The 26644-nt window shown below is 41.0% G+C and overlaps 1 non-coding gene across 1 annotated transcript; it reads right to left on the bottom strand.

Annotated features, from left to right (window-relative positions):
* Positions 1-2607: 2607 nt before the first annotated feature.
* LOC112752546 (small nucleolar RNA R71) lies at positions 2608-2715 on the bottom strand. Its single transcript, XR_003176978.1, has one exon. It is a non-coding gene; the product is annotated as a small nucleolar RNA R71 (small nucleolar RNA).
* Between the last annotated feature and the right edge of the window lie 23929 nt (positions 2716-26644).

Below are 26644 nucleotides of genomic sequence, written 5' to 3' on the forward strand. Positions count from 1 at the left end.
TGAGATTTGCAAGGTGACCATAGCTTGCTTCATACCAACAATCTCCGTGGGATTCGACCCTTACTCACGTAAGGTATTACTTGGACGACCCAGTGCACTTGCTGGTCAGTTACACGGAGTTGTGAACCATGGTCTTGGCATCATGTTTTTGGCGCCATTTCCAGGGAAAGAAAGAGCAATGAATTCTACATAATTAAAGTGTAATCACGATTCCGCGTACCAAGTTTTTGGCGCCGTTGCCGGGGATTGTTCGAGTTTGGACAACTGACGGTTCATCTTGTTGCTCAGATTAGGTAATTTTCTTTTTGTTCTCTTTTCAAAAAATTTTCAAAGATATTTCTAAAATTTTCTCATCTGTTTTCGAAAAAAATAAAAAAATATTTTTATTCAAAATTTTTAAAGAATGAATTCTAGTGTTTCATGAAGCATGTGAAGCCTGGCTGGCTGTAAAGCCATGTCTAAATTTATTTAGACTGAGGCTTGCAATTTGTTATCAAGAGCAATATACTCTGGTGTTAAATGCAGAAGCTTGGCTGGCCATTGGCCATGTCTAGTGTCTTGGACTGAAGCTTTCATTGAAAGCTTGGCTGGCTAGTGAGCCATGTCTAATTCCTGAAGTGAAGCTTTAGACTAAGAATGCAAGATTCCTGGAATTCATGTTAAAAATTTTGGAATCCTTATTTTTTCTTTTTCATATAATTTTCGAAAAAATCCAAAAAAATTAGAAAATCATAAAAATAAAAAATATTTTTGTGTTTCTTGTTTGAGTCATGAGTCATGTCATAAGTTTGGTGTCATTTGCATGTGCATCTTGCATTTTTCGAAAATTTCATGCATTCATAGTGTTCTTCATGATCTTCAAGTTGTTCTTAGTAAGTCTTCTTGTTTGATCTTGATGATTTTTTGTTTTGTGTTGTATGGTGTTTTTCATATGCATTCTTGAATTCTTAGTGCGTAAGCATTAAAGAATTCTAAGTTTGGTGTCTTGCATGTTTTCTTTGCATTAAAATTTTTTCAAAATTGTGTCTATGATGTTCATCTTGACATTCATAGTGTTCTTGGTGTTCATCTTGACATTCATAGCATTCTTGCATGCATCACATGTTTTGATCTAAAAATTTCATGCATTGCATCTTTTTAGTGTTTTTCTCTCTCATCATAAAAATTTCAAAAATAAAAAATATATCTTTCCCTTTTTCTCTCATCAAATTCGAAAATTTGGATTGACTTTTTCAAAAATTTTTAAAATCAAATTGTTTCTCATGAGTCAAATCAAATTTTCAATTTGAAAATCTTATCTTTTTCAAAATCTTTTTCAAAAATCAAATCTTTTTCAAAATTCTTAGTTATTTTCGAAAATTCCAAAAATATTTTTCAAAAATCTTTTTCTTATTTTTATATCAAATTTTTGAAAATAACATAATCAATTAATGTTTTGATTCAAAAATTTGAAGTTTGTTACTTGCTTGTTAAGAAAGATTCAAACTTTAAGTTCTAGAATCATATCTTGTGATTTCTTATGAATCAAGTCATTAATTGTGATTTTAAAAATCAAATCTTTTTTTCAAAAACTAATTTCTATCATATCTTTTCTAACCTCCTAACTTCTTATCTTTTCAAAATTTGTTTCAACTAACTAACTAACTTTTTGTTTGTTTCTTAACTTTTTCAAAACTACCTAACTAACTATCTCTCTCCATTTTTCGAAAATATCTTCCCTCTTTTTCAAAAAATTTCTTTCTTAATTAACTAATTATTCTTATTTTTATTTTTGATTAAAAAAATTTTTCGAAAAATACTAACATTTTTCAAAAAAAAAAAAACATTTTCGAAAATCACTAACTCTTTTTCAAAAATTATTTTCGAAAATTCCTTCTCTCTCATCTTATTCTATTTATTTATTCATCTACTAACATCTCATCTCACATCTCTGCCATCCTCACAGTTGTGTTTCTTTCTTTACATCACACTCTTTGTCTCCCTCTTTTCTTCCACTCACAAAGGGATCCCTATACTGTGGTATAAAGGATCTCTATTATTATTATTATTTTTCTGTGCCCTCTTCTTTGTCATATGAGCAGGAGCAAGGATAAGAATATTCTTGTTGAAGCAGATCCGGAACCTGAAAGGACTCTGAAGAGAAAATTAAGAGAAGCTAAATTGCAACAATCCAGAAATAACCTTTCAGAAATTTTCGAACAGGAAGAGGAGATGGCAGCCGAAAATAATAATAATGTAAGGAAGATGCTTGGTGACTTTACTGCACCTAATTCCAATTTACATGGAAGAAGCATCTCCATTCCTGCCATTGGAGCAAACAACTTTGAGCTGAAACCTCAATTAGTTTCTCTGATGCAGCAGAACTGCAAGTTTCATGGACTTCCATCTGAAGATCCTTTTTAGTTCTTAACTGAATTCTTGCGGATATGTGATACTGTTAACACTAATGGAGTAGATCCTGAAGTCTACAGGCTCATGCTTTTCCCTTTTGTTGTAAGAGACAGAGCTAGATTATGGTTGGATTCTCAACCCAAAGACAGCCTGAACTCTTGGGATAAGCTGGTCACGGCTTTCTTAGCCAAGTACTTTCCTCCTCAAAAGTTGAGCAAGCTTAGAGCTGATGTTCAAACCTTCAGACAGAAAGAAGGTGAATCCCTCTATGAAGCTTGGGAAAGATACAAACAGTTGACCAAAAAGTGTCCTTCTGACATGCTTTCAGAATGGACCATCCTGGATATATTCTATGATGGTTTATCTGAGCTATCAAAGATGTCACTGGACACTTCTGCAGGTGGATCCATTCACCTAAAGAAAACGCCTACAGAAGCTCAAAAACTCATTGACATGGTTGCTAATAACCAGTTCATGTACACTTCTGAAAGGAATCCTGTGAATAATGGGACGCCTATGAAGAAGGAAGTTCTTGAAGTTGATACTCTGAATGCCATATTGGCTCAGAACAAAATATTGACTCAGCAAGTCAATATGATCTCTCAGAGTCTGAATGGAATGCAAGCTGCATCCAACAGTACTCAAGAGGCTTCTTATGAAGAAGAAGCTTATGATCCTGAGAACCCTGCAATAGCAGAGGTGAATTACTTAGGTGAACCTTATGGAAACACCTATAACTCATCATGGAGAAATCATCCAAATTTCTCATGGAAGGATCAAAAGCCTCAACAAGGCTTTAATAATGGTGGAAGAAACAGGTTTAACAATAATAAACCTTTTCCATCATCCACTCAGCAACAGACAGAGAACTCTGAACAAAATGCTTCTAATTTAGCAAATCTAGTCTCTGATCTATCCAAGGCCATTGTGAGTTTCATGAATGAAACAAGGTCTTCCATTAGAAATTTGGAAGCACAAGTGGGCCAGCTGAGTAAAAGGATCACTGAAATCCCTCCCAGTACTCTCCCAAGCAATACAGAAGAGAACCCAAAAGGAGAGTGCAAGGCCATTGACATAAGCAAAATGGCCGAACCCAATGAGGGAGAGGAGGACGTGAATCCCAAGGAGGAAGACCTCCTGGGACGTCCAGTGACCAATAAGGAGCTTCCCTCTGAGGAACCAAAGGAATCTGAGACTCATGTAGAGACCATAGAGATTCCATTGAACCTTCTTATGCCCTTCATGAGCTCTGATGAGTATTCCTCTTCTGAAGAGAATGAGGATGTTACTGAAGAGCAAACTGCCAAGTTTCTTGGTGCAATCATGAAGCTGAATGCCAAACTATTTGGCATTGATACTTGGGAAGTTGAACATCCCTTGTTCATCAATGAACTAAGTGATCTGGATCAACTGACATTGCCTCAGAAGAGACAAGATCCTGGAAAGTTCATAATACCCTGTACCATAGGCACCATGATCTTTAAGGCTCTATGTGACCTTGGTTCAGGAATAAACCTCATGCCCCTCTCTGTAATAGAGAAACTGGGAATCTATGGGGTGCAAGCTGCTAAAATCTCATTAGAGATGGCAGACAGTTCAAGAAAACAGGCATATAGACAAGTAGAGGACGTATTAGTAAAGGTTGAAGGCCTTTACATCCCTGCTGATTTCATAGTCCTGGATACTGGAAAGGAAGAGGATAAATCCATCATCCTAGGAAGACCTTTCCTGGCCACAGCAAGAGCTGTGATTGATGTTGACAGAGGTGAAATAGTCCTTCAATGGAATGAGGACTCCCTTGTGTTTAAAACTCAAGGATCTCCCTCTGCAACCATGGAGAGGAAGCAGAAAAAGCTTCTCTCAAAGCAGAGTCAACCAGAGCCCCCACAGTCAAACTCTAAGTTTGGTGTTGGGAGGCCATAACCAAACTCTAAGTTTGGTATTGAACTCCCATATCCAAACTCTAAGTTTGGTGTTGGAGAGTCTCAACAAAGCTCTGCACATCTGTGAGGCTCCATGAGAGCCCACTGTCAAGCTATTGACATTAAAGAAGCGCTTGTTGGGAGGCAACCCAATTTTTATTTATCTAACTATATTTTTCTTAATTATATGTCCTTATAGGTTCATGATCATGTGGAGTCACAAAATAAATATAAAAATTGAAAACGAAATCAAAAACAGCAGAAGAAAAATCACACCCTGGAGGAGCATCTGTCTGGCGTTCAGCGCCAGAACAGAGCATGGTTCTGGCGCTGAACGCCCAAAATGGGCAGCTTCTGGGCGCTGAACGCCAGAACAAGCATGGTTCTGGCGTTCAACGCCAGAAATGGCACACAAATGGGCGTTGAACGCCCAAAATGGCCACCAACCTGGCGCTGAACGCCCAGAGTTGTGTGCAAAGGCATTTTTACATGCCTAATGGGTGCAGGGATGTAAATCCTTGAACACCTCAGGATCTGTGGACCCCACAGGATCCCCACCTACCTCCACTCACTTCTTCTCACCACTCTCTTTCACACAACCTATAAACACTCTTCCCCAAAAACCCTTCACCAATCACCTCAAACTCTCTTCCCCATCACCTCTTCACCACTCACATCCATTCACTCTTCCCCATAAACCTACCTCATAAACTCCACCTACCTTCAAAATCCAAAACCAATTTCCCACCCAAACCCACCCATATGGCCGAAACCTTTCCCCCCTCCCTTCCCTATATAAAGCCCTCCATTCTTCATCAAATTCACACAACACAACCCCTCTATACCCTTCTTGGCCGAACCACATCACCTTCTCCCTCTCCTCCATTTCTTCTTCATCTTCTTCTATTCTTTCTTTTATTACTCGAGGGCGAGCAAAATTCTAAGTTTGGTGTGGTAAAAGCATAAGCTTTTTGTTTTTCCATTACCATTGATGGCACCTAAGACCGGAGAATCCTCTAGAAAGGGGAAAGGAAAGACAAAAGCTTCCACATCCGAGTCATGGGAGATGGAAAGGTTCATCTCCAAAGCCCATCAAGACCACTTCTATGATGTTATGGCCAAGAAGAAGGTGATCCCTGAGGTCCCTTTCAAACTCAAAAGAAATGAGTATCCGGAGATCCGACATGAAATTCAAAGAAGAGGTTGGGAAGTTCTAACAAATCCCATCCAACAAGTCGGCATCCTAATGGTTCAAGAGTTCTATGCTAATGCATGGATCACCAAGAACCATGATCAAAGTAAGAACCCGGATCCAAAGAACTATGTTACAATCGTTCGGGGGAAATACTTAGATTTTAGTCCGGAGAATGTGAGGTTGGCGTTTAACTTGCCCATGATGCAAGGAGATGAACGCCCCTACACTAGAAGGGTCAACTTTAATCAAAGGTTGGACCAAGTCCTTATGGACATATGTGTAGAAGGAGCTCAATGGAAGATTGACTCCAAAGGCAAGCCGGTTCAACTAAGAAGATTGGACCTCAAGCCTATAGCTAGAGGATGGTTGGAGTTCATTCAATGCTCAATCATTCCCACTAGCAACCGGTCTGAAGTTACTATAGACCGGGCCATCATGATCCATAGCATCATGATTGGAGAAGAGGTGGAAGTTCATGAGATTATACCTCAAGAACTCTACAAGGTGGCTGACAAGTCCTCCACTATGGCAAGGTTAGCCTTTCCTCACCTCATTTGTCATCTATGTTACTCAGCTGGAGCTTTCATAGAAGGAGATATCCTCATTAAAGAGGACAAGCCCATCACTAAGAAAAAGATGGAGCAAGCAAGAGAGCCCATTCATGGAGCTCAAGAGGTGTATGAAGCTCATCACCATGAGATCCCGGAGATGCCTCAAATGCACTTTCCTCCACAAAACTATTGGGAGCAAATCAACACCTCCCTAGGAGAATTGAGTTCCAATATGGGACAACTAAGGGTGGAACATCAAGAGCACTCCATCATGCTTCATGAAATAAGAGAAGATCAAAAAGCAATGAGGGAGGAGCAACAAAGACAAGGAAGAGACATAGAAGAGCTCAAGGACATTATTGGTTCCTCAAGAAGGAAATGCCACCATCACTAAGGTGGATTCATTCCTTGTTCTTCTTTCTTCTGTTTTTCGTTTTTTATGTTATGTGCTTATCTATGTTTGTGTCTTCATTACATGATCATTAGTAGTTAGTAACTATGTCTTAAAAGTTATAAATGTCCTATGAATCCATCACCTCTCTTAAATGAAAAAATATTTTAATTCAAAAGAACAAGAAGTACATGAGTTTCGAATTTATCCTTGAACTTAGTTTAATTATATTGATGTGGTGACAATGCTTCTTGTTTTCTGAATGTATGCTTGAACAGTGCATATGTCTTTTGAAGTTGTTGTTTAAGAATGTTAAATATGTTGGCTCTTGAAAGAATGATGACTAGGAGACATGTTATTTGATAATCTGAAAAATCATAAAAATGATTCTTGAAGCAAGAAAAAGCAGCAAAGAACAAAGCTTGCAGAAAAAAAATAGGCGGAAAAAAAATAGAAAAAAAAAGAAAAAGCAAGCAGAAAAAGCCAATAACCCTTAAAACCAAAAGGCAAGGACAAATAAAAAGGATCCCAAGGCTTTGAGAATCAGTGGATAGGAGGACCTAAAGGAATAAAATCCTGGTCTAAGCGGCTAAACCAAGCTGTCCCTAACCATGTGCTTGTGGCGTGTAGGTGTCAAGTGAAAACTTGAGACTGAGCGGTTAAAGTCAAGGTCCAAAGCAAAAAAAAGAGTGTGCTTAAGAACCCTGGACACCTCTAATCGGGGACTTTAGCAAAGCTGAGTCACAATCTGAAAAGGTTCACCCAATTATGTGTCTGTGGCATTTATGTATCTGGTGGTAATACTGGAAAACAAAGTGCTTAGGGCCACGGCCAAGACTCATAAAGAAGTTGTGTTCAAGAATCATCATACTGAACTAGGAGAGTCAATAACACTATCTGAACTCTGAGTTCCTATAGATGCCAATCATTCTGAACCTCCATGGATAAAGTGAGATGCCAAAACTATTCAAGAGGCAAAAAGCTATAAGTCCCGCTCATATGATTGAAGCTATGTTTCATTGATAATTTGGAATTTATAGTATATTCTCTTCTTTTTATCCTATTTGATTTTCAGTTGCTTGGGGACAAGCAACAATTTAAGTTTGGTGTTGTGATGAGCGGATAATTTATACGCTTTTTGGCATTGTTTTTAGTATGTTTTTAGTAGGATCTAGTTATTTTTAGGGATGTTTTCATTAGTTTTTATGTTAAATTCACATTTCTGGACTTTACTATGAGTTTGTGTATTTTTCTATGACTTCAGGTATTTTCTGGCTGAAATTGAGGGACTTGAGCAGAAATCAGATTCAGAGGTTGAAGAAGGACTGCTGATGCTGTTGGATTCTGACCTCCCTGTACTCAAAGTGGATTTTCTGGAGCTACAGAACTCGAAATGGCGCGTTTCCAATTGCGTTGGAAAGTAGACATCCAGGGCTTTTCATCAATATATAATAGTCCATACTTTGGCCAAGAATAGACGACGTAAACTGGCGTTCAACGCCAGCTTTCTACCCAAATCTGGCGTCCAGCGCCAGAAAAGGAGCCAAAACCAGAGTTGAACGCCCAAACTGGCACAAAAGCTGGCGTTCAACTCCAAGAAGGACCTCTACACGTGCAACACTCAAAGCTCAGCCCAAGCACACACCAAGTGGGCCCCGGAAGTGGATTTATGCATCAATTACTTACTCATGTAAACCCTAGTAGCTAGTTTATTATCAATAGGACCTTTCACTATTGTATTAGACATCTTTGGACGCCTGGTTCTTAGATCAGAGGGGCTGGCCATCTCGGCCATGCCTGGACCTATCACTCATGTATTTTCAACGGTAGAGTTTCTACACTCCATAGATTAAGGTGTGGAGCTCTGCTGTTCCTCAAAGATTAATGCAAAGTACTTCTGTTTTCTATTCAATTCATCTTATTTCACTTCTAAGATATCCATTCGCACCCAAGAACATGATGAAGGTGATGATTATGTGTGACGCTCATCACCATTCTCCCCTATGAACACGTGCCTGACAAACACTTCCGTTCTACATGAAATAAGCTAGAATGAATATCTCTTAGATCTCTTAATCAGAATCTTCGTGGCGTAAGCTAGAATGATGGCGGCATTCAAGAGAATCCGGAAAGTCTAAACCTTGTCTGTGGTATTCTGAGTAGGATTCAATGATTGAATGACTATGACGAGCTTCAAACTCGCGATTGTTGGGCGTTAGTGACAGACGCAAAAGGAGGGTGAATCCTATTCCAGCATGATCGAGAACCGACAGATGATTAGCCGTGCTGTGACAGAGCATGTGAGCATATTTTTTACTGAGAGGAGGGGATGTAGCCACTGACAACGGTGATGCCCTTGCATAAAGCCAGCCATGGAAAGGAGTAAGACTGGTTGGATGAAGATAGCAGGAAAGCAGAGGTTCAGAGGAACAAAAGCATCTCCATTCACTTATCTGAAATTCCTACCAATGATTTACATAAGTACCTCTATCCCTATTCTATTAATTAATATTCGAAAACCACATAACTGTTTTATATCTGCCTGACTGAGATTTGCAAGGTGACCATAGCTTGCTTCATACCAACAATCTCCGTGGGATTCGACCCTTACTCACGTAAGGTATTACTTGGACGACCCAGTGCACTTGCTGGTCAGTTACACGGAGTTGTGAACCATGGTCTTGGCATCATGTTTTTGGCGCCATTTCCAGGGAAAGAAAGAGCAATGAATTCTACATAATTAAAGTGTAATCACGATTCCGCGTACCAAATATCTAAAATATATTTTATTTAAAGGAAAGTGCAAATATATACATGTGGGAATTTTTCATCCCTTTAAGTCGAATAGTGTCTGAGTCTCAACTTGGTGCCTCATTAAAAAACCTTTTTAGGAAAAAGAGTGCATCCAGTAGTGAGATCTTTACTTTTTCTAGCTGTAGTACCTTCTTAGGTTGCAGGCATACCATGATCTGGGAAGCTCTCTTCCGTCGAGTTCGGACAGTCTGTAGTAGCCCTTCCCAAGTACTTCTACGACTCGGTATGGTCCTTTCCAGTTTGCTGCCAACTTTCCTTCTCCTGGTCGAGTTGTTCCAATATCATTTCGGATTAGGATGAGATCATTTTCTGCGAAACTTCTCGGCACTACCCTTTGATTATATCTGGAAGCCATTCGACGCTTTAGTGCTTCTTCCCTGATCCGAGCTCTTTCTTGGATTTCAGGTAGTAGGTCGAGCTCTTCCCTTTGAAGTTGGGAATTTGCTCCCTCATTGTAATGAACCACTCTAGGCGATCCTTCCTCAATCTCTACTGGAATCATTGCCTCTATTCCGTATGCTAACCGGAAGGGGGATTCCTTTGTGGTGGAGTGTGGTGTCGTTCGATACGCCCATAGAACTTGTAGAAGCTCTTCTGCCCAAGCTCCCTTTGTGTCTTGTAATCTCCGTTTTAATCTGGCCAATATAACTTTATTGGCAGCTTCAGCCTGTCCATTGGCTTACGGATGTTCCACGGAGGTGTACTGGTGCTTTATGTTTAAGTCGGCTACTAACTTTCTGAAGCCTGCATCTGTAAATTGAGTGCCATTGTCTATGGTGATGGAGTGTGGAACCCCGAACCTTGTGACAATGTTTCTATATAGGAATTTCTGGCTTCTTTGAGCAGTGGCGTTGGCTAGGGGCTCTGCCTCGATCCACTTTGTGAAATAGTCTACCCCTACTATGAGGAATGTAACTTGTCCTGATCCCTGGGGGAAGGGTCCGAGAATATCAAGTCCTCATTTTGCAAACGGTCAAGGCGAAGTTACACTGATGAGCTCTTCTGGCGGGGCGACATGAAAGTTGGCATGTTTCTGACATGGTGGGCATGTCTTTACAAATTCTGTAGCTTCTTTCTGTAGAGTTGGCCAATAAAATCCCGCCCGGAGTACTTTTTTGGCGAGAGCTCGTGCTCCGAGATGATTGCCGCAAATGCCGCCGTGTACTTCTTCTAGCACTTCCTTTGTGTTGTTGGTCGGCACACATTTTAGTAATGGTATTGAGATTCCTCTTTTGTACAGGATGTTATTTATGATAGTGTAGTACCGTGCCTCCCTTTTTAACCTCTTTGCCTCCTTTTCTTCTGCGGGGAGTGTTTCTATTTTGAGGTAGTTAATTATGGGGGTCATCCATCCTTGGTCCTGACTTGTTACGGCTAGGACTTTTTCCTCTTCTGAGATTGATGGGTTCTGTAGCATTTCCTGGATGAGGCTTCTATTGTTGCCTCCTGGTTTGGTGCTGGCTAGTTTCGAGAGTGCGTCAGCTCGGGTATTTTATTCGCGGGGTATGTGGCAGATCTTATATTCCCCGAGTTGTCCATGCTGTTCTTTGGTTTTATCCAAAAACTTTTTCATGGTGGGATCTTTGGCTTGGTAGCTCCCTGTTATCTGTGAGGTGACTACTTGTGAATCGCTGTAAATGTTGAGTTTTTGATCTCCAACCTCTTTAGCTAGCTTCAAACCAGCTAATAATGCTTCATATTCCGCCTGATTGTTTGAGGCCGGGAACCCGAATTTAAGGGAGAGCTCAATTTGGGTTCCTTGGTTGCTTTTTATTATCACACCTGCGCCGCTTCCAGTCTTATTTGAAGAACCGTCCACATAGAGATTCCATTCTGTGGGAATTTCTGGGGCATCTGTGAATTCAACGATGAAGTCGGCCAGATACTGTGATTTGATGGCCGTCCGAGCTTCATATTGAAGGTCGAACTCGGATAACTCGACTGCCCATTGTAAAATTCTGCCTGCTAAATCTGTTTTCTACAATATTCCTTTTATGGACTGGTTAGTTCGAACCTTAATTGTGTGAGCCTGGAAGTAAGGGCGAAGTCGTCGAGATGTTAGAACGAGAGTATAGGCAAACTTTTCTATTTTCTGGTAGTTCAACTCGGATCCCTGTAGCGCTTTACTAATGAAGTAGACGGGTTGTTGCCCACTTTCGTCTTCTCTGACTAGTGCTGAGGCTATTGCCCGACTTTCTACTGCGAGATATAATATAAGCGGTTCTCCTTTTCGTGGCCGAGATAGGATAGGTAGCCGTCCTAAGAAATCCTTGAAGTCTTGGAAGGCTTGTTCACATTCTGTTGTCTATTCGAACTGCTTTTCCTTTCTTAAAGTAGCATAGAAGGGGAGAGATCTTATCGCTGATCCTGCTAAGAACCTGGATAGGGCGACTAATCTCCCGTTGAGTTGCTGCACTTCTTTGACACAGGTTGGGCTTTTCATGTTGAGTATGGCTTGAAATTTATCCAAATTTACTTCAATTCATCTTTGTGTGAGCATGAAACCTAAAAATTTGCCCGCTTCTACTGCAAAGGTGCATTTTGCGGGATTGAGTCGCATGTCATGCTTCCTTATAGTGTCAAACACTTGAGCCAGGTCGGATAACAATGTCTCTTCACTTTGTGTCTTTATCAACATGTCATCCACATAGACTTCCATGATTTTCCCGATGTGATCTGAGAAGACTTTATTCATTAGCCTTTGATAAGTAGCTCCCGCATTCTTGAGACCGAAAGGCATCACAATGTAGCAGTAGTTTGCTTTCGGCGTTAAAAACGAGGTCTTTTATTGATCTTGTGGATACATGGGGATTTGGTTGTATCCCGAATATGCATCCATAAACGAGAGGTATCTATATCCGGAGGAAGCATCGACCAGAGCGTCGATACTTGGGAGTGGGTAAGGATCTTTTGGGCAGGCTTTGTTGAGATCGGTGTAATCGGTGCACATTCGCCACTTCCCATTTGATTTTCTCACCAAGACGACGTTGGCTAGCCATAGTGGGTACTTGACCTCTCTTATGAATCTTGCCTCCAGTAATGCTTGTACCTGTTCTTCCACAGCTTGGGATCGCTCTGGCCCAAGTTTTCTTCGTCTTTGCTGTACCGGCCTAGATCCTGGATAGACCGCCAACTTGTGGCACATTAGCTTGGGGTCTATGCCTGGCATGTCTGCGGCTTTCCATGCGAAGAGATCGACATTATCTCATAAGAATTGTACCAGTAATTCTTTTGAGTCTCCTCTCAGGATCGTGCCGATATTAGTCGTTTTGTCCGAGGTGTCTCCGATCTGAACCTTCTCTATCTCACCTTCTGGCTGCGGACGGAGCACTTCTCGTCTCTGAACTCCGCCAAGCTCAATTCTGTGGAATTCTTCTCCTCTGCCTCTGAGGTTTAGACTTTCATTATAACAGTGGCATGCCATCTTTTGATCTGCTTTTATTGTGGCTATCCCCTCTGTAGTTGGAAATTTCATGCATAGATGTGGAGTCGAGACTATTGCCCCGAGTTGATTTAGTGTGGTCCGACCTATTAGAGCATTGTAGGCTGAACTCACGTCGACCACAATGTAGTCTATTTTGAGTGTTCTGGACTGGTTCCCTTTTCCGAAGGTTGTATGTAGTGATACGTATCCTAATGGTTGTACCGGGGTATCTCCCAGTCCGAACAGACTGTTCGGGTATCCCTTAAGCTCCTTGTCTTCTAGGCCGAGCTTGTCGAAGGCAGTTTTGAATAAGATGTCGGCGGACCTCCCTTGGTCTATTAATGTGCGGTGCAGATTGGCGTTTTCCAGTATGATGGTGATGACCATGGGGTTGTCGTGTCCCGAGATGATACCGGATGCATCCTCTTTAGTGAATGTGATTGCAGGGATGTCGGGTGTTTCTTCCTTTCCCTCGACATGATATACTTCTTTGAGATATCTTTTGTGGGATGACTTGGAGATTCCTCCCCCTGCGAATTCGCCGTGTATCATGTGGACATGTCTTTCCGGTGTACGAGGTGATCGCGCGGTTCGTCTGATATCTTCGTCCCTTCGTCTCTTTCTTTAGTCGTCATCTCGGGTGGCTAGAAACCGATCTAGTTTTCCTTCCCTCACCAATTTTTCTATGATGTTTTTTAGATCGAAGCACTCGTTGGTGGAGTGCCCTCGCACTCGATGATATTCGCAATATTCATTCCGGTTTCCTCCTCCTCTTTTGCCTTTGAGTTGTCGAGCTGGGGGTATTTTCTCCGTATGGCAGACTTCTTTATATACGTCGACTAGGGATGCCCTGAGAGGGGTGTAATTGTGGTATTTTTTATTTTCTCTCCTTGTCGATCTTCTTTCCTTTTGGATTCCTTGTCTTTATCTCGGTAGTGGACCCCGGATTTTGAGGTTTCTCCTAACCGAGCGTTTTCTTCCATGTTGATGTATTTTTCTGCTCGCTCCTGCACTTCGTCTAAGGAGGTAGGGTACTTCTTTGATATGGATTGGCTAAAAGGTCCTTCTCGTAGGCCATTGATGACTCCCATGATGGCGGCCTCTGTTGGCAAGCTTTGTATGTCCATGCATGTTTTGTTGAATCTTTCCATGTAGTTGCGGAGGCTCTTCCGATCTCCTTGCTTGATCCCTAGTAAACTGGGGGCGTGTTTGGTCTTATCTTTTTGGATGGAGAATCTAGCTAGGAATTTTTTGGCCAGGTCGTCAAAATTTGAGATGGACTTTGGAGGTAGGTTGTCGAACCATCTGATTGCTGTCTTCGTGAGAGTTGTTGGAAAAGCTTTGCAACGAACGGCGTCTGAGGCGTCGGTGAGGTACATTCTGCTTCTGAAATTGCTGAGATGATGGTTGGGATCTGTGGTACCATCATACAAAATCATATCCGGGAGTTTGAAGTCTTTGGGGATTTTGGTTTTCATGATTTCCCTAGTGAATGGATCTTGCTCTTTGTGTGAACTTTCCTCGGGAGTGGTCTGAGGGGTTTTTGATTTGAGATCGGCTTCTAATTGTAGGAGTTTATCTTCCAATTCTCGTCGCCGCCGTACCTCTCTTTGTAGATCCTTTCTGACCTCTTGTTGTTGTTGGGTTTCTTTTTCAAGTTTCTTTAAGCGGTCTTGAAGTGCTTCTATTACCCCCAGATTTGATGAGTTTTTGTCCCCGTTGGATTCCGGAGTATCATTTAGCGTAGTGTTCGCGTTCTTGTGCGGTGTTCTGTTTTCCAGATCTGAATCGTGGTCGTTGTCATGGCCGTCCGCCATGATGTTGGGATCACTTCCAGGGTCCCCGGCAACAGCGCCAATGTTCCAGGAGTTACCTGAAACTGGAGGTTGATCTCGGATGAGATCTTCTGTACTGGTCGGAGATGGCGTGTCCGGCTAGCTGATGGTGGCTGGAGCTGTTGTGTCTGACTTGTTGGACTTGCTGCACTGCTGATCCTTGGCCACCGGAGGGTGGAGGGTACCTGTAAGAGACTCTGATGCTTAAGTTAGCACGGGTATTAAGCAGGTTTTTAGTAGAATCAGAGTATGAGTTATACCTGGGTGCTCCAGAGTATTTATAGTAGTTGTAGAGTGACCATTTTAGATAAGATAAGTTAGTTATCTTATCTTATCTTATCTTATCTTTTGGCGAGGTCAGCTTATCTTCAATGGAACCGCCCTTATCTCTATAGGCTTAGACTGCCTTTGGATCTGGGTCTATTCCTTGAGTTGGGCCCATTTTTTGGGCTTTCCTGTCGATTTGGCCGAGCTCTTTTGGGAAGAGGTCGGATAGTCTGACCTAAAGAGGTCGGTCGCTTTGTCGCCGATCATCCCGGGTCGGATAGCTCGACCCAGGGTATGAACAGTTGTTGTCCACCGTCATCCTCTCTGACCAGTGCTGAAGCTACTGCCCGATTTCCTACTGCGAGGTACAATACAAGTGGTTCTCCTTCCTGTGGCCGAGTTAGGATAGCTGGTTGTCCCAGGAATTTTTTAAAATCCTGGAAGGCCTGCTCGCACTCCGTTGTCCATTCAAACCTCTTTCCCTTCCTTAGAGTGGCGTAGAAGGGGTGAGATCTTATTGCTGATCCAGCTAGAAATCTGGACAAGGCTGCCAATCTTCCATTGAGTTGTTGTACCTCTTTGACACAGGTTGGGCTCTTCATGTCGAGTATAGCCCGGCATTTATCCAGATTTGCCTCGATTCCTCTTTGTGTGAGCATGAAACCCAAGAATTTGCCAGGTTCTACTGTGAAAGTGCATTTTGCAGGGTTAAGTCGCATGCCGTGCCTTCTTATGGTACCGAATACTTGGGTGAGGTCAGACAGTAATGACTCCTCACTTTGTGTCTTTACTAACATGTCATCCACGTATACCTCCATGATTTTCCTGACATGGTCTGCGAAGACTTTATTCATTAATCTTTGATAAGTGGCTCCTACATTTTGAGTCCGAATGGCATGACGATGTAGTAGTAATTTGCTTTTGGGGTTAAGAATGAGGTTTTTTCTTGATCAGGTGGGTACATCGGGATTTGATTGTATCCCGAATAGGTGTCCATGAATGAGAGGTATTTGTATCCGGAGGAGGCATCTACCAGAGTGTCAATACTTGCGAGTGGATAAGGATCTTTTGGGCAAGATTTGTTGAGATCGGTGTAATCAGTGCACATCCACCACTTCCCATTTGATTTTTTCACCAAGACAACGTTGGCTAGCTATAGTGGATACTTGACTTCTCTTATGAATCCTGCCTCTAGTAGAGCTTATACCTGTTCTTCCACAGTTTGAGATCGTTCTGGTCCGAGCTTTCTACGTCTCTACTGTACTGGCCGAGATCTTGGGTATACTGCCAGCTTGTGGCACATTAGCTTGGGGTCTATACCTGGCATGTCTGCGGCCTTCCATGCGAAGAGGTTGACATTATCTCTTAAGAACTGTATGAGGGACTCCTTTACGTCTCCTTTTAGGATTGTGCCAATATTGGTTGCTTTATCTGGGACATCTCTGATCTGTACTTTTTCTATCTCGCCTTCAGGTTGTGGATGAAGTTCTTCCCGCCCTCAAACTCCCCCGAGTTCGATGGTGTGGATTTCTTCTCCTTTGCCTCTGAGGTTCAGACTTTCGTTGTAACAGCGACTTTCTGGTCTCCTTTTATTGTAGCGATCCCTTCTGTAGTTGGGAACTTCATACATAGATGTGGAGTCGAGACTACTGCGCCAAGCTGATTTAGCGTTGTCCGACCTATCAGGGCGTTGTAGACTGAACTCATGTTGACTACAATGTAGTCTATGTTGAGCGTCCTTGACCGGTTTCCTTTTCCAAAGGTTGTGTGTAGTGAGATGTATCCAAGTGGTTGGACTGGAGTGTCTCCTAGTCCGAATAAGTTGTTCGGATATGCTTTGAGCTCTTTTTAATTCCTCTAATTCGAGTTTGTCGAAGGTGGTTTTGAACAAGATGTCAGCCGAGCTTCCCTGGTCCACCAGTGTGCGGTGGAGATTAGCGTTGGCTAATATGACAGTGATGACCATGGGATTGTCGTGTCCCGAGATGACGCCAGCTGCGTCCTCTTTAGTGAAAGTAATAGTGGGGAGGTTGGGTGCGTCTTCTCCTCCCTCGACATGATATACTTCTTTAAGATGTCTTTTGCGAGATGATTTGGAGATTCCTCCTCCCGCAAATTCTCCGTGAATCATATGGACATGTCTCTCCGGGGTACGAGGTGGTCGTTCAGTTCGTCCGACCTCTTCGTCCCTTCTTCTTTTTCTAGGCTCATCTGTTTTGCTGGCTAAGTAACGATCTAGTCTCCCCTCTCTCACTAATTTTTCTATGACATTCTTCAAATCAAAGCACTCGTTGGTGGGATGTCCATATATTCGATGGTATTCACAGTATTCTATCCGATTTCCTCCCCCTTTCTTGCTTTTGAGTGGGCGAGGTGGAGGCATCTTTTCAGTATGGCACACTTCTCGGTAAACATCCACAAGCGACATCCGAAAAGGGGTGTAATTGTGGTATTTCTTGATCTTTTATCCATGTTGATCTTCTTTTTTCTTGGACTCTTTATCCTTATCTCGGGAGGAGTAGGAGAATCCAGATTTTGAGGTCTCTCCTAGTTGAGAGTTTTCCTCCATGTTGATGTATTTCTCTGCTCGTTCTTGCACATCATTCAGAGATGTGGGATGTTTTTTCGATATGGAGTGATTAAAAGGTCCCTCTCGTAAGCCATTGATGAGACCCATAATGGCTGCTTCTGTTGGCAGATTTTGTATCTCCAGACATGCTTTGTTGAATCTTTCCATGTAGCTGCGAAGACTTTCCCGATCTCCTTGCTTGATCCCTAATAGGCTTGGGGCGTGCTTAGTTTTGTCTTTCTGGATGGAGAATCTGGCTAAAAACTTTTTGGCTAAGTCGTCAAAGCTTGAGATGGACCTGGGGGGCAGATTGTCGAACCATTTAACTGCTGTTTTTGTTAAGGTAGTCGGGAAGGTTTTGCACCGAGTTGCATCTGAGGCGTCGGTGAAATACATTCTACTTCTGAAATGACTGAGATGATGGCTGGGATCTGATGTACCGTCATACAGAGTCATGTCGGGGGTTTGAAGTCTTTTGGAATTTTGGCCTTCATGATCTCTTTAGTGAATGGGTCTTGGTCCTTGCAGGGGCAATCTTCGCGGCTGGATAGGGTATTTTTAGCTTTGAGATCGGCTTCTAGCTTTAGGAGCTTGTCTTCTAATTCTCGGCGTCGCCTAGCTTCCCTTCGTAGGTCTCTCTCGGCTTCCCGTTGATATTCAACCTCATTTTTGAGTTGTTTTAGGTGATCTTGTTGAGCTTGAAGTGCCTCTATGACTCCTGTGTCTGACGGATTCTTGTCTTTGTTAGGCTGAGAAGTATCATCTGGTGTGACATCTGTGTTCTTATGTGGCATTCTGTTCTCCAAATCAGAATTGTGGTCGTTGTCAAGGTTGTCTGCCATGATGATGGGATGACTTCCAGGTCCCCGGTAACGGCGCCAATGTTTCGAGGGTTACCTGAAACTGTAGGTCGATCTTGGACGAGATCTTCTGTACTGGTCGGCGCTGATGTCTCCAACTTGTAGGTGGAGGCCGGAGCCGCCGTGTCCGATTTGTAGGACTTGGTGGTGGTGTTGATCCTTCGTCACCGGAGGGTGGGGGGTACCTGCAAGGGACTCCGATGCCTAAGTTAGCAAGGGTATTAAGCAGGTTTTTAGTAGAATCAGAGTATGAGTTATACCTGGGTGTTCTAGTGTATTTATATTGTTGTAGAGTGATCTTTCTGGAGATAAGATAGTTATCTTATCTTATCTTTTAGTGAAGTCATCTTATCTTCAAGGGAGCCGCCCTTATCTCTCTAGGCTTGGGCTGACTTTGGATTTAGGTCGTGCTCCTATGTTTGGGCCCTTTTTTGGGCTTTCCTGGTGATTTGGCCGAACTCTTTGGGAAGAGGTCAGATAGTCCTAACCTGAAGAGGTCGGTCAACTTGTCTTCAATCAGCCCGGGTCGTACAGCTCGACCCAGGGTATGAACAAGTAGAGAACCATAATTCTCTCACTTTTCTCCTCTTCCAACAAAGCAAGCTTCATTGGCAGCAACTACGACTACTACTCATCCCACCACACTTTCACACAGTGAGCACAACAACATTTGGCATCTTAGATTAGGACACATGCCCATGCATAAATTGATTTTTTTAAAGAAGTATTATCCTTTTATAGATTGTATTGCTTTAAAACTTCCTTGTGATTCATGTCATTTTGCAAAACAAAAGAAATTATCTTTTAATCTTAGTACAACTAAAATAAAAGATTGTTTTGACATAATTCATATGGATATCTGGGGTCCTATTTCTGTCCCTTCTAATGAAGGACATAGATTTTCTTCATATATGTATGTTCTTCTTCGAAAGATGTGTCTTGAATTTGTATAGTTTTCTCTCTCATTAATCTCTTGATGGGTATGTGATCTTCGTCTGATGATATTAGTGTTGGCGAAGTTGGATTTTATAATCAATGAATAATTTAAATTAGAAATAAAAACGATGTCTTGAATAAGTGATTTTTTTAGTATTACCTGTTTTATTTGTTGTAATAGGTGTTAAAGTTCAGTATTTTTGGTTGGAACAAATGTTTTGGTAACAATGTATTGCTGAGAACCTTCTTTGAGATTAAAGTTATTTACTTTGACTTTAAATATAAGTGTGAGGTTGCACAAATTTTTCACTTGGGTGGTGCTTCAATGTCATTACTTTTTTGGAGTGTCATTAGATTTGAAGCAGTTGTGCACAATGTTGAGTTTGAAAAACTTATATGATGATCAAACATTATTAAAATATAAATTAGAAAATTATTAAAATTATTATTAAATATTTTATTTAATAATTTTTGATAAGTTGTTTGATGATTTTTGTTCAAGTGTGCAGGAAGCAAATTAGTTTCCTATTGGGCCAAAGCCACACAAGCCCAAATGAATCATTGAAGAAAATTCAGTCTTGGGCAAAATTATTTGGTTTAATTTGGTTTAATTCCATTCAATGCTTCCTTTGAAAGTTTTCTCTCTCTTCTCTCTCCTCTCTCTTGCTCTCAATCACGTTAATCATCGGAGAAGAAGATAGAAGAAGATATCAGAAGAAAAGTCTATGAAGAAGAAAGGCTAGGAAAGATATTTGCTACAGAAGGAAAGATTTGAAGAAAGGCTTCAAGATTTTCTTTGCCAAGAAAGGAAGAGATTTGCCTTGGTTAGGAAGCAAATCTATCTTGGTAAAAAGTTCATTTCCGTTTTTGTACATCAAAAAAGAAGATAGCCTCTGAGTCTCAAGTAGATAGAAGCGAAAATGGAATGCTTGAAGCTATCTAAGGTCAGAAGCCCATCAATGATCCAAATCCATTCTTGGGGCCAAAGTCAAAATCAATGGCCAAGATGGAAGAAGCTTGAAGAAAAAGAGTGAGAGTGATGAGGTAAGCTTGCATTCATCAGCCTCAGTCGTCTCAATCCTCTTTGATGAAGCTGCTGCTATTCTTTTTAGGAGAAAAAGTTGCTGGGTTAGGGTTTCAACCTTGGAGGCTTCCCCTTCTATATTAAGAGTGAACGGCCAAGAGTTGAGATCAAGGAGAGAAAGTAAAAAAGCACAGAGTTCTCATAGCTACCAGAGCTTCCTGAGTTTTTTTTCCTTCAATGTTGTTCATTTAGTTTCTTTTTCTTAGTATTGTCTGTCTGAGTCTCATGGTAAAAGGCAAACATGGTGAGGTTTGTAAGAAAAAGCCAGTGAGAGGTAAAAGGCAGTGAGCAATATTAGAGAAAATGCCATAGATGTCTCAAAGTTTCTGTGTACATCTGCCCTGTTGTGTATCATGATCCTATGGGAATTCTCTTACAAGTTGGATTAGCACTTTGCTGTTGAAAGCTAGATTGAGGTCTAGTCAAATTCAGATTAGGGTTAGAATATGGATTTGTCCCATATAGGAATGGGTAGTTCCTAGGGAGAAATTGATGTTTGTAATATTGTGAAAACATAGTGGAATTCCATCATTGTTGTGATGGAGACTGGATGTAGGCTACATTGCACCTAGTAGCTGAACTAGGATACATTTGGTGTTACTTCATCTTCCCTACTCCTTTCTCTGTTTTTGTTTATCAGGAGACAAAAATAAAAGTGTCTCTCAACTTGGCATGAGACAAAACAAAAGTGTCTCTCAACCTGATACAAGATAAAAAGCAGAAATATCTTCTAAAGTTATGTGAAAATTAGAAATTAATATTCAGTGAAAAAGGGGCTAAGATTCAACCCCCTTCTCTTAGCCACTGATTACCATCAATTGGTATCAGAGCTTGGTCTCAAAGAGATCAAGCTTTGTAACTTGGAGAAAAGATCCTGATGGAGAACAACAGTGGTACTAATCTGGTAGCCTATACTCTGATAGAAGGGCAATCAAACAACAGACCTCCATTCTTTAGTGGGAAGAACTACAGTTACTGGAAAGAAAGAATGAAGATTTTTGTTCAGTCTGTAGATTACAGACTTTGAAAGATAATCGTGGAAGGTCCACAATTTCCAACCACAATAGGAGTTGATGGTGTGGTTGTTCCTAAGGCTGAGGCAGATTGGAATGATGATGACAGGAAGAAAATAGAACTCAATGCTAAAGCTATTAACCTGTTAAATTGTGCTGTCAGCTTCGAAGAATACCGACGGGTATCAAGATGTACAACAGCAAAGCAAATCTGGAATAAGCTCCAAGTTACTCATGAAGGTACAACTCAAGTCAAAAGATCCAGAATAGACATGATAAACAGAGAATACGAAATGTTTTCAATGAAGGAAGGAGAAACAATCGATGAAATGTTTGAAAGACTCAACATTATCATCACTGGCTTGGATGCTATGGGAATCACACATTTAGAATCTGTGCTCGTGAGAAAAATATTGAGATGTCTCACTAAAGAGTGAGAAACCAAGGCTATAGTAATAGCTGAGAGTAGTGGCATTGATGAAATGACCTATGATGATCTGAGAGGAAACTTACTTGCTTTTGAAAAAAGATACTAAAAAGAAAGGAGTTGCTCTCAGATCTATTACTGACTCTCTGGATGATGAATCCAGCGATGATTTATCTAACGATGATTTTGTTTTGTTTGCTAAGAAATTCAGAAGAATGATGAAGCAAAAGGAATGAAACAAAGGAGGCAGTTCAAGAAAACCTAAGAGGGATTTAAGCAAGGTCATTTGCCACAACTACAGAGAAGTTGGGCATTACAAGTTTTACTGCCCAAAACTGAAGAAGGAGGACAAGCCAAAAAGGAAAAAGAGGAAGGGACTCATGGCATCTTGGGAAGTCTTGGAAAATGACTCTGAAGATGAAAATGAATCTAAGACTAAATCCCAAACTTGTCTCATGGCCGACCACATTGATGAGGTAACCTTCAATGAACCCTCTAATGAAGACCTTCATCTTATGATGGATCATCTAAATGAAAAAATCAGATGCTTCCTAAATGAAAACTATGAACTTGAATCTCAAGTTACCATTCTAAAAGTAGAAAATAGTTTTCTCAAAGATAAATTAAGGGAAGCTGAAACTGCTGTTGATCTTGTTGAAGAAAATAAGCAGTTAAAGGCTGTAATTAAGAGCTGTGAATTCCATCATTCTGTGATTGCAAATCTAAATTATTTTAAGGAAAATGAAAGGTTGCATAATGAGGTAAAAAGACTAAAAGAAGACCTAGCTAACTTTGCTCAAAGTTATGAAAAGTTGAATCAACTTTTAATTAGTCAAAAACCTCTCTATGACAAAGTGGTGCACGGAATTGTGATCACACTTTTCACAACTCTGATACAACTAACCAGCAAGTGCACTGGGTCGTCCAAGTAATAAAACCTTACGTGAGTAAGGGTCGATCCCACGGAGATTGCCGGCTTGAAGCAAGCTATGGTCATCCTGTAAATCTTAGTCAGGCAGATTCAATTGGTTATGAGTTTTGATAATTGAAAGGTAAATAAAACGTAAATTAAAATAAAGATACTTATGTAATTCATTGATGGGAATTTCAGATAAGCATTTGGAGATGCTTTGTTGCTTCTAAACCTCTGCTTTCCTATTGTCTTCATCCAATCATGCGTGCTCCCTTCCATGGCAAACTGTATGTTGGTGGATCACCATTGTCAATGGCTACCATCCGTCCTCTCAGTGAAAATGGTCCAGGTACGGTTTCTGTACAGCTAATCAACTGTCGGATCTCTCGTCTCGAATGAAAAATACCAGGCACAGCTACCGCACGGCTAATCATCTATCGGTTCTCACTTGTGTCGGAATAGGATCTCTCTATCCTTTTGCACACTGTCACTGCGCCCAACATTCGTGAGTTTGAAGCTTGTCACAGTCATCCCGTCCCATATCCTACTCGAAATACCACAGACAAGGTTTAGACTTTCCGGATCTCAGGAATGCTGCCAATTGGTTCTAGCCTCTACCACGAAGGTTCTAATCTCACGGATTCGAATGCTCTATTGGCAGGAGAGGCAAGTCAAATCCGTGGATCAGAGACCCAAGAGACTATACTCCGGCTGTCGTCCAATGAATACGTTGAACATCATGTAGACCGCTTGTGGTTGTCAGGCACGCGGATCTTGGCTAAGCGAGTAACGAAGATAGTGGGTGATTGTCACGGGTCACCCCTTCATTCTGACTTAATTGAATTAAGTACGAGAGTATATCTTGGAGAAGAAGTAAGTGTGAATTGAAAGAGAAACAATAGTACTTGCATTAATTCATGAAGAACAGCAAAGCTCCGCACCTTAATCTATGAGGTGTAGAAACTCCACCATTGGAAAATACATAAGAGAAAAAAGTCTAGGCATGGCCGAATGGCCAGCCTCCCAAATGTGAAAAATGGCATAAGCTCCTGAATACAATAGTAAAAAGTGCTATTTATACTAAACTAGTTACTAAGGATTACAGAAAATAAGTAACTAAGTGCAGATAGTGCAGAAATTCACTTTCGGGGCCCACTTGGTGTGCGCTTGGGCTGAGCATTGAGCTTTACACGTGCATAGGCCTTTTCTGGAGTTAAACACCAGCTTGGATGCCAGTTTGGGCATTTAACTCCAGTTCTGGTGCCAGTTCCGGCGTTTTATGCCAGAAAATGGTCTCTAGCTGGCGTTTAACGCCCGTTTGGGCCATCAAATCTCGGGCAAAGTACGAACTATTATATATTGATGGAAAGCCCAAGATGTCTACTTTTCCAACGCAATTGAGAGCGCGCCAATTGGGCATCTTTAACTCCAGAAAATCCACTTCAAGTGCAGGAGAGTCAGAATCCAACAACATCTGCAGTCCTTTCTCAGCCTATGAATCAGATTTTTGCTCAGGTCCCTCAATTTCAGCCAGAAAATACCTGAAATTATAGAAAAATACACAAACTCATAGTAAAGTCCAGAAATTTGATTTTTGCATAAAAACTAATAAAAATATAATAAAAAGTAACTAAAACATATTAAAAACTATGTAAAAATAATGCCAAAAAGCGTATGAATTATCCGCTCATCACAACACCAAACTTAAATTGTTGCTTGTCCCCAAGCAACCAAAAACAAAATAAGATAAAAATAAGAGAAAATACAATAAATTTCAAAAATATCAATGAAGATTAGTTTAATTAGATGAGCGGGACTAGTTGCTTTTTGCCTCTGAATAGTTTTGGCATCTCTCTATCCATTGGAGTTCAGAATTGTTGGCCTCTTTAGGAACTCAAAAATACAGATAATGTTATTGATTTTCCTAGTTAAGTTCTTTTTTATTCTTGAACACAGCTACTTTATGAGTCTTGGTCGTGACCCTAAGCATTTTGTTTTCCAGTATTACCACCGGATACATAAATGCCACAGACACATAACTGGGTAAACCTTTTTAGATTGTGACTCAGCTTTGCTAGAGTCCCCAGTTAGAGGTGCCTAGAGTTCTTAAGCACACTCTTTTGCTTGGGATCACGACTTTTACCACTCAGTCTCAAGCTTTTCACTTGGACCTTCATGACACAAGCACATGGTTAGGGACAGCTTGATTTAGCCACTTAGGCCATGATTTTATTCCTTTTGGGCCCTCCTATCCACTGATGCTCAAAGCCTTAGATCCTCTTTACCCTTGCCTTTTAGTTTCAAGGGTTACTGGCTTTTTACTCTTGCCTTTTGGTTTAAAGAGCTATTGGCTTTTTATGCTTTCTTTTTCTTTTTTTTCTTTATTTTTCGCATTTTTTTTCACAAGCTTTTGCTTTTCACTGCTTTTTCTTGCTTCAAGAATTAGTTTTATGATTTTTTAGATCACCAATAACATGTATCCTTTTTCATTATTCTTTCAAGAGTTAACTTTTCTTAATTCCAATTTTAAACATGCACTGTTTAAGCATACATTCAGAAAGCAAGAAGTATTGCCACCACATCAAAATAGTTAAACTAATTTCAAGATAAATTTCAAAATTATGCACTTCTTGTTCTTTTGCAAATAAAAATATTTTTCATTTAAGAAAGGTGAGAGATTCATGGAATCATTCATAGCTTTAAGACATAGACTCTAAACACTAATGATTATGTAATGAAGAAATAAACATAGTCAAAACATAAAGCATAAAAACCAAAAACAGAAAAGAAAATAAATAAGGAGATTAAAGAACGGGTCCACCTTAGTGATGGTGGCTTCTTCTTCCTCTTGAAGAACTAATGGAGTTCTTGAGCTCCTCTATGTCTCTTCCTTGCCTTTGTTGCTCCTCTCTCATGGCCTTTTGGTCCTCTCTGATTTCATGGAGGATGATGGAGTGCTCTTGGTGAGGTCCATGAGTGGGCTCTCTTGTTTGCTCTATCCTCTTTCTAGTGATGGGCTTTTGAGATGAATCTCTCTATCTCCCATGACTCAGAGTTGGAAGCAACTGCCTTCCCTTTCCTCTTCCTAGAGGTTTCTCCGGCCTTAGGTGCCATTAATGGTTATGGAAAAATAAAAAGCAAAGCTTTTTTCCACACCAAACTTAAAAAGTTTGCTCGTCTCCGAGCAAAAGAAGAAAGAGAGGAGGAGAAGAAGAAGAAATGGAGGAGATAGAGTGGTGTTTTGAATTCGGCCAAGAGAGAGTTTAAGTGTTTATGATGTGTGAAAAGGAGAGAGATTGAGTTGGGGTAGGTGGGGATCCTGTGGGGTCCATAGATCCTGAGGGTCAAGGAATTCTGGTCCCAGCACCTTTCTGGCATTTAAACGCCCTCTGTTGCCATTTCTGGCATTTAACGCCAGCTCTGCTGCCTTTCCTGGCATTAAACGCCAGTCTGTCTGCCAATTCTGGCGTTTAACACCCAGAATGCTGCCAGACTGGGCGTTAAACGCCCATTCTACTATCAAACGCCAGTAAGCCTGTCCTCCAGGGTGTGCTATTTTTTATGCTATTTTTGATTCCGCTTTAATTTTGTAGCTATTTTTGTGACTCCACATTATCATCAACCTAAAGAAAACATAAAATAACAATGGAAAATGAAATGAAAAAGTAATTAACATAGATAAATAAGATTGGGTTACCTCCCAATAAGCACTTCTTTAATGTCAATAACTTGACAGTGAGCTCTTATAGAGCTTCACAGACACTCAGAGCATGATGGTGGCCTCCCAACACCAAACTTAGAGTTTGAATGTAGGGGCTCTACTTGACTCTGTATGGAGAGAATTGGATGAAGCTTTTCATGCTTCTTCTCTATGTTTACAGAAGAAGATCCTTGAGCCCTAAACACAAGGTAGTCCTCATTCAATTGAAGGACTAACTCTCCTCTGTCCACATCAATCACAGCCCTTGCTGTGGCTATGAAGGGTCTTCCAAGGATGCTGGATTCATCCTCATCCTTCCCAGTGTCTAGGATTATGAAGTCAGCAGGGATGT

The sequence above is a fragment of the Arachis hypogaea genome, chromosome 15, assembly GCF_003086295.3.
Source record: "Arachis hypogaea cultivar Tifrunner chromosome 15, arahy.Tifrunner.gnm2.J5K5, whole genome shotgun sequence".
Classification (NCBI taxonomy): domain Eukaryota; kingdom Viridiplantae; phylum Streptophyta; class Magnoliopsida; order Fabales; family Fabaceae; genus Arachis; species Arachis hypogaea.